Consider the following 8,062-nt stretch of genomic DNA (forward strand, 5'->3'; position numbering starts at 1 on the left):
GACACGAGCTCAGCGATGTAAACTCGCTGAAGCTGATTTACAAAGCTTGATTCACATGAAGAGTATAAGTCCACGATCGTCTATTGATGCGTGTGGTTGACACGTCCGTTGGGAACCCCAAGAGGAAGGTGTGATGCGCACAGCGGCAAGTTTCCCTCAGTAAGAAACCAAGGTTTAATCGGAATGGCGCAAAAGGGAGAAGTGGAGACTCGAAGAAGGCCGATGACGTCTCCCACCTCCACCACCCCCTCCTTCTCCGGCGTCCTTCCTGATCTCCGGTGATCTCCTCAAGCTGATCTGATCTCCTCTTGTAAGGTGATCTCTCTCATGGCTCCCCCTCCTTCCCCCCTTGGCCGTTGGAAAGTTTCTTTTGAATCTGTTTTGGAAAATGGATCTTGTCACAAGGCTTCTGGTTTCCTACATCTCTGGCCGAATAATTGGTTGGCTCTGGTTAATCACAAGGATTCTCCTTTGGTTGGTAAATCTCTTAATGAGGGGGAAGTTTTCTACCCTGGATCTTCAATTAGATTCCCATCCTATCTGGTTTTTGTGCAAGATTGCCTTCTCTCTCCGCCTGGGTTTTCTTCATTTTCGGAACCCCCGCCTTTGAGATGGAGGGTAACTTTCTCTCCCGTGGGAAAAATGGATGTAAAAATACCTATGGGTAGATCTGGTTTCCTTCTCCTTAAACCTATGGCAAATCGGCTTATTTTGGTTGACCCTAAAGAGCAGATCATCTCTGCTAGATTCTTACATCAAGATGAGCACATTAATATTGGTTCTGTTTTGGACATCAATGATCATTCTATTCTGGTGGGTGAATGTATTGGTTCTCCTTCAAGCTCTCACAAGGTGGTGTCCAGCCCCTCTAAGACCCAAGAGTTTAACAAATCCAGGAGTTTTGCCCAAGTGGTTAAATCATCTGTGGCTCCTAAGCCCTCTTCTTTGCCAGATGCTCCTCTAGTTCGTTGGAAGGCATCATGCTCTTCTTTTCAAGATGGTTCTAAGGCTTTTCAAGCATTTCTGATATTAAGACCTCATGCTAAGAGGCTGGTTCTTCTCAATACTGATGAGCAAGTTTTGGATGCAAGATTTCTTTTGGAAAATGAAAGGGTTCATTCAGGGTTGATTCTGGATCTCCAATCTCACACTATTGTTGTGGGTGAACGTATTATTTCAGATTCTCTGCCTCTAGGTGTGGACCTTTTGAGATCATCATCATCATCGAAACCTATCTCTCAACAGAAGAACAATTTTTCTCAAGGTACTACCCATGTTCCTGCCTTGGATTTCTCTACTGGAATCTCATTTCAAGCAGCTTGCAAAAACAAGTTTGGTCACCCCATTACTCTTGCACATGGTTCTCTTAGAAGAGCTTTTCTACTAGTTGCATCTTTTGGGAGGGCCACCTTTAAACTTGATGTACACACGGTAGCCATTGTTCTTCAAGCTTGTTTTGGGGGCATTGCTTCTTCTTTCAGAGTCAAACATCTTAGAGATAGATCTTTTCAATTCTCAGTGGCTTCAACACCTGTTGGGTTTGAAATTTACAACATGAAAAAAGTGTGCACTCCGATGTTTGAACTCTTCCTTAATCTCTGGGGTAATGGTGGCCCAAATTGGCTTGTTGAGGAGAGAAAATTTTACAAAGAATCTGATTCGGAATGGCATGAGGTAAAAAGGAAAAAAAGTTATCCATCCAATTTTCAGCGTTTGTCAGTGTTTAAACGCATGCAATACCCTCGTGGCCGCCCCGAGATTTCCTCTCCCATGCAAACGGCTACCCCTTTAGCGGGAGATCACCCTAATCAAAGCTTTCCTCCTAATCGGCCTCCATTACACGCTGCTTTGCCGGGCCTCCTTCCTTTCTTCAAATTCCCCGCATTCAAACCCATTAAATGGCCAAATGACAATTACCTTACCTGGTTTAAGGCCCATGGGCCAGCGCCTTTAATTCAGGAGACTTCCTCTTTTAGCGATTTCGTGGGTTTCCTCTCTGGGGAAAAAATATCCCCTGCTCCTGTCTCTGCCTCCTCGCATTCACCACCCTCGTCCACTCCGCAACCGCTGCTGCTACAGTTCCCCACCGCCGAGCCATCGGAGGCTTGGACTCCGGCAATGGCAAACATCCCCATCGACCCCAGGCCCTTTGTTCCTCAAGGTTATCAGATTCAACACATAGATGGAAGACTAGCGGTCAAAAGGGTGGTGGTGCCGCGCCGACCAAAGGAGCACGAGCAGTACGCCATCGCCACCATCCATCCTTTCCCAGAAGGTTTGGTGCCTTTTGATAATGTCAGGGATGTTCTAGGAGAATACTTAACTGAGGTTGCTAGAGTTGGTTTTGTTGCATTGCAATCATGCCCTTTTGGGGCTGCATACGTCCAGTTCAGGAATGTCAGTGACAAGGATAGATTGATCTCTTCTAGCCCAAATCAGTTTGGTGATGTTACTATTTCTTTTGTTAACCATGATGAGGGAATTAACTGGAGAGGGGTTACTTTCAATAGAGATGTCTGGTTACTGCTAGTTGGACCCCCTCTAGATCACATGAAAACTGAAGATTTGAATGCTTGTTTCTCTGATATTGGCTCTCTGCTGCTGTGGGAAAGAGACCCAAACAGAAAAGGAAGAGTGCTTGTGAAGGTGAGGGTTACTGACCTGCAGGATATCCCTAGGAGTATCAGAATGACTGAAAGTTCAAGACCAGAAGCACAATCCTGGACCTTTCTTGTTGAGGTGCTGCAACAAAACCTCCTTGGTGGTGGGCCACCAGATGAAGACCCTGTGCCTGATGAAGGGGTGGACCCACATCCCATGCCAGGGCATGCTCTGCCTGTTCCTCTAGTGCAACCTGGTCCACCACAGCCACCTGTGCAAAATGATGCAGATAATGTAGATGGGTGGGGCCATTGGGCCTTGGGACCAGTTCAAGATAATCCTCAACCTATGGAAGTGGAACAGCAAGCTGCTCCAAATAACCAGTTACCTGCACTGCCAGAGGAAGTTGATATGGGTGATGAAGACCATGGGCCTCCTATTCTTGATGCAACAAGTTATGTGCAGATATCCTCCTCTAGCTCTGAAGGTACTTCTTTTCAAGGTCCTGCAGAAAGTGAGATTCTATCAGCTGTTACTTTACCCATCACAAACTCTCCTCACCTTGAACAGCCTTTGGGTGAAGGCCTGTCAAACATTTTACAAGCTTACCCTGTTGAGGAAGAAACTGAAGAGAACTTTGCTCAGCCTGAAAACAATGACACTTCCTTGGGGACTTCTGAATCACAGGGAGCACAACTCTTAGAGGACAGCCTCTTCCTACCAGATAATGTGCAGCTGGTCCCTCCTAATGAAGCCCATTTGCAGTTGACTCTAGGAAGAGTTCAAACACATTTCCTCCCCATACCTGAGGAACATGATCTGACCAGGAAAATGTCAACAACAGGGTTACTTCTTTGGGAGCAGTTCTTTGCACCTCACCTGCATGCTGATGGGAAATCAAACAAGGCTATTGTGGATATTCCTGTGAGTTGGTTTAATTTTGTTACCCTTATGCTCTTGACTCCAGAGAAATTTGATTGGACAAAACACTTTCTTTCTTCACAACTTTGGGAGATTCTTAAAGAACCTATTAGCACAGAGGATTCTATAAAATTTGTTATCCCAGATTCTTGCACTTCTTCTAAGGCCCCTGTTTGCATCTCCATGTCTGTTCAGGAGGAAGGACTCTCTCCTCCTACATCCAAGGAAGTTTTGCCATCTACCCCTAAAAGGAAAAGAAGGGAAGGCAAGGGTGCTCTGGTAGAGTCTGAGGTAAGGAGAAGTCCCAGACTTGTGTTACTAAATGATGGATATAAAAACCATGCCAACTGTTCAGATAAACATTGCCTCTCTTGCAATGCTGCTCCACCTATGATTAATACTAAGGTGGTTAAGAACTTGGCAATATCCTTTTGCAAGGTGTCTGAAGAAACTGTAGAAAAGAAAATTCTGAAGAAAAACAAGGCTTCAGATGGAGATAGCAAAACCATGGTGCCACCAGGAGTAATTGGCCAGAAGAAGTCAAGCAATACCTCCTCCAGCTCAAAGATCAAGCCAATTGAAAAGAAAGGGAGAAATAAGCCTGCTGCCATTGAACAGTTGGCCAAAAAGAAGTCCCCCAAGTAGTCTCCAATGATGAGCTCCTGTTTTGCTTTTGTTTTTGGGGCATGGTTGCTTCCTTTGCACCTTATGGACCTGTTGAACCCTGCTTTTGTCAGTATGTACCAAATATATGTGAACATGTTAGGTGGCATTGCTATCTGTGGTGTAATGACTTTAATCCTTTTCTGTTGGATGCCTACAGTATGTTTTGCTGTGGGTTGGTTAAACAAAAATCCTTTTGTTATCTATGGATAATTGCAAATCTTGGAAAATTATGAACTGGAACCTGAGAGGTATTAATTCTGAAAAGAAGTGGTTGGCCCTCTCTAGCAAAATTGAGGAGTCTGGATGTGATATTATCTGTCTCCAAGAAACTAAAAGAGAGTCCTTTGACTTGGCATACATCAGGAAATTCTGTCCTAAGAAATTTAATAAATTTGAATTTGTTCCTTCAGTGGGGGCCTCTGGTGGCTTGATCATTATTTGGAATGGATCTCTTTTTAGTGGGGACTTAGCTTTTCACAATGAGTTCTCTATCTCTGTTAATTTCAAAAGCAACCTTTCCAATGATTCTTGGATTCTTACAAATATATATGGGCCATGCCAAGCAGATAAGAAAGCTATTTTTTTAGACTGGTTTGCCAACATTGACATGCCCCAAGATACTGATTGGCTCATTATGGGTGACTTTAACTTCATCAGAAGTCCCTCAGATAGAAACAAACCTGGTGGGGACTTAAATGATATGCTTTTGTTCAATGAAGCTATTAGTAATTTGGGTATTATTGAGTTACCCTTAAAAGGGAGGAAATTTACTTGGAGTAACATGCAAAAAGATCCTCTTCTTGAAAAACTGGACTGGGTTTTTACCTCACCCTCATGGACTATTTCTTACCCAGCCTCTTTTGCCTATCCCCTTGTGAGGCCCACCTCTGACCATGTGCCCTGTGTGGTTGTTCTCAATACAAAGATTCCCAAGGCAAAAGTTTTCAGGATTGAAAATCATTGGATGCAACACAGTGATTTCAAGCAAATTGTCCAAAATGCCTGGAACATTCCTGTGGGCCATACAGACAGTGCCAAAATGATAAATGCAAAATTCAAAAACTTAAGAAGAAGTCTCAAGCTTTGGGCAAAAAATCTACCCTGCTTAAAACATCTTATTGAGAAAGTTAATGAAGTCATTTCATTTATTGATCAGCTGGAAGAATTTAGAACTTTATCATTATCTGAATGGGATCTGAGAGACACTCTCAAAACACACCTCATATCTCTCCTTCAAAACCAAAACTCTTATTGGAAACAAAGAGGGAAAATTAAATGGGTCAAATTGGGTGATGCAAACACTAGGTTCTTCCATACAAAGGCCACTATCAATTACAGGAATAATTACATTGCAATGCTCCAGAATTCAGACCAAGTTGAAGTCTCTGATCATGAAGGAAAAGCTGCTATTTTATGGAAAGCTTTTAAAGATAGAATGGGGCAGTCAGATCACCCAGAGATGCAATATAATCTTGACACAATTCTTGAATCCAACATCTCTGAAGATATGAATTTGATGCTGCAAGCTCCTTTCTCTGATAAGGAAATAGAAGATGTGGTCAAGCTACTTCCAAATGATAAATCACCTGGGCCTGATGGCTTCAATAATGAATTTGTCAAACTCTGTTGGTCTATTATTGCTCCTGATGTCAAACAACTGATAAGAGATTTTCATGCTGGGAAGCTAAACCTTGAAAGTATTAATTCTTCCTTTATTACTCTGGTTCCAAAAGTTGATAATCCAAGTACACCTGGGGACTTTAGGCCTATCTCTCTGCTTAATTGTGTCCTTAAAATCATCACCAAGCTGCTGGCCAATAGATTACAAAGTATCATTCTCACTTTGGTACATAAAAATCAATATGGCTTCCTGAAGAAAAGATCCATCCAGGATTGCCTAGGGTGGGCATTTGAATATCTCTTCCAATGTCACAATTCAAAAGAGGAGATTCTTATTCTAAAGCTAGATTTTGAAAAAGCCTTTGACAAAATTGAGCATTCAACAATCTTAAAAATCCTTAAGGCTAAAGGTTTTGGAGATAAGTGGATCAGCTGGATTGCTATGATTCTGAGTTCTGGGACATCTGCTGTCATGCTAAATGGTGTTCCTGGAAAGAAATTTTACTGCAGAAGGGGTGTGAGGCAGGGAGATCCTCTATCACCTTTGCTTTTTGTCCTTGCAGCTGATTTCCTACAGTCTGTGCTAAACAAAGCTATGTCCCTCAATCTCCTTTCTAGACCAATTCCCTGCACACCATGCCAAGATTTCCCTGTAATTCAGTATGCTGATGATACACTTCTTGTCATGAAGGCAGATGCTACACAATTGCTTTGCTTGAAATCAATCTTGCAATCCTTTGCAATATCAACTGGACTCAAAGTAAATTATCAGAAATCTAGTATGATGCCAATCAACATGTCCCCTGACAGACTGGCCCATTTTGCTGCCACTCTAAATTGTAAAGTGGGATCCCTACCTTTCACTTATTTGGGTCTACCACTGAGTATTACAAAACCATCCCTGGAGCATTTCCTGCCAATTGTACAAAGAGTGCAGACTAGACTTGGTGGGATTGCAGATTTCCTGAATTATGGAGGAAAATTACAAATGGTCAAGTCTGTTCTTGCATCATTACCCATCTTTTTCATGTGTTGTCTGGATGTCCCTGTCACAATCAAAGATCAAGTGATTAAATATATGAGGCATTGCCTATGGAGGAAAAAGACTGCAGATGTGCAAGCAAAAGGAAATGCACTAGTCTCCTGGAAGAAAATTTGCAGACCTAAGGAACAAGGTGGTTTGGGAGTTCTTAATCTTGATATTCAAAATAAAGCTCTTCTTCTCAAGAATCTGGACAAATTCTACAATAACTCTGATATTCCTTGGGTACACCTTGTAAGAGATACCTACTATACTGAAGACAAACTCCCTGGAATTAAAGTTGAAGGATCCTTCTGGTGGAAAACCCATCTTAAACTCATTGATACCTATAAATCTATGGCAAGATGTAAGGTGGGGAATGGCAAGACTGTGTTTTTTTGGACTGATCTTTGGGGGGACTCATGTTTGCACCACAAATTCCCACATCTTTTTTCCTTCACCAAGAAAGCTGATATTTCTGTGAGTAAAGCTATTCAATCAGGATGGGAATGGGCCGGGTCGACCCAACGGGTCTCTGGCCCGACCCAAAAAGACAGGGCCATTGGGCCAGTCGGGTCGGCCTCGTAACAGAATCGGGTCAGCGGAGCCGGCCTTGAGCGACCCAATGGTTCAGCAGGGCCGACCCAGGATGCTTAATCATCGCGTACAGCTAAGCTAATTAACCTTGGTGGCTACTGTTCGCATAGCACCGTATGTGTGTGGATCGGTTTGAGCTAGCTAGCTAGTGCTTGGGATCCTTGCATAGCGTTATACGTACGTGTATCTATTTCAGCTACCTAATAGTCACTAAGCGCCCAATCGCTAAAATAATCGAAGTACGTTACGTAATGGCTAATTATGCTGTTCCACTTTAACATATTTTAAGGAATATCTATATGTGTTAACATAGCCAACAAAAAGTAGATAAAAGCAGAACTTGGGTCGACCCAAAATACCCAACGGGCCAATAGGGCCGTAGCTTTTTTTTAAATGGGTCGACCCATGGCCCCTCAAATTGGCCTTGGGGCCAACGGGGCCAGGTCCAAGGCCAGGTCCGGGTCGGCCCGTTCCCATCCCGACTATTCAAATGGAGTATCTACAGGATCTCTTCCATCTTCCCCTCTCTCAACAAGCTTTTGACGAATTTGAGCAGTTGGAATCCTTATGTGAAAATGTGCAAGCTGAGATGCATCTTTCTGGACATGATTCTTGGAATTACATTTGGGGATCTGA

The 8,062-nt window shown here is 43.1% G+C and overlaps 1 long non-coding RNA gene across 1 annotated transcript; it reads right to left on the reverse strand.

The window, feature by feature from the left end:
• Positions 1 to 1,958: 1,958 nt before the first annotated feature.
• On the reverse strand, positions 1,959 to 7,298 carry LOC127298899 (uncharacterized). Its single transcript, XR_007850185.1, has 3 exons — positions 3,211 to 7,298; positions 2,990 to 3,106; positions 1,959 to 2,872 (listed from the first exon to the last, which is right to left on the reverse strand). It is a non-coding gene; the product is annotated as an uncharacterized lncRNA (long non-coding RNA).
• Between the last annotated feature and the right edge of the window lie 764 nt (positions 7,299 to 8,062).

The sequence above is a fragment of the Lolium perenne genome, chromosome 5, assembly GCF_019359855.2.
Source record: "Lolium perenne isolate Kyuss_39 chromosome 5, Kyuss_2.0, whole genome shotgun sequence".
NCBI classification, from domain to species: Eukaryota; Viridiplantae; Streptophyta; class Magnoliopsida; order Poales; family Poaceae; genus Lolium; species Lolium perenne.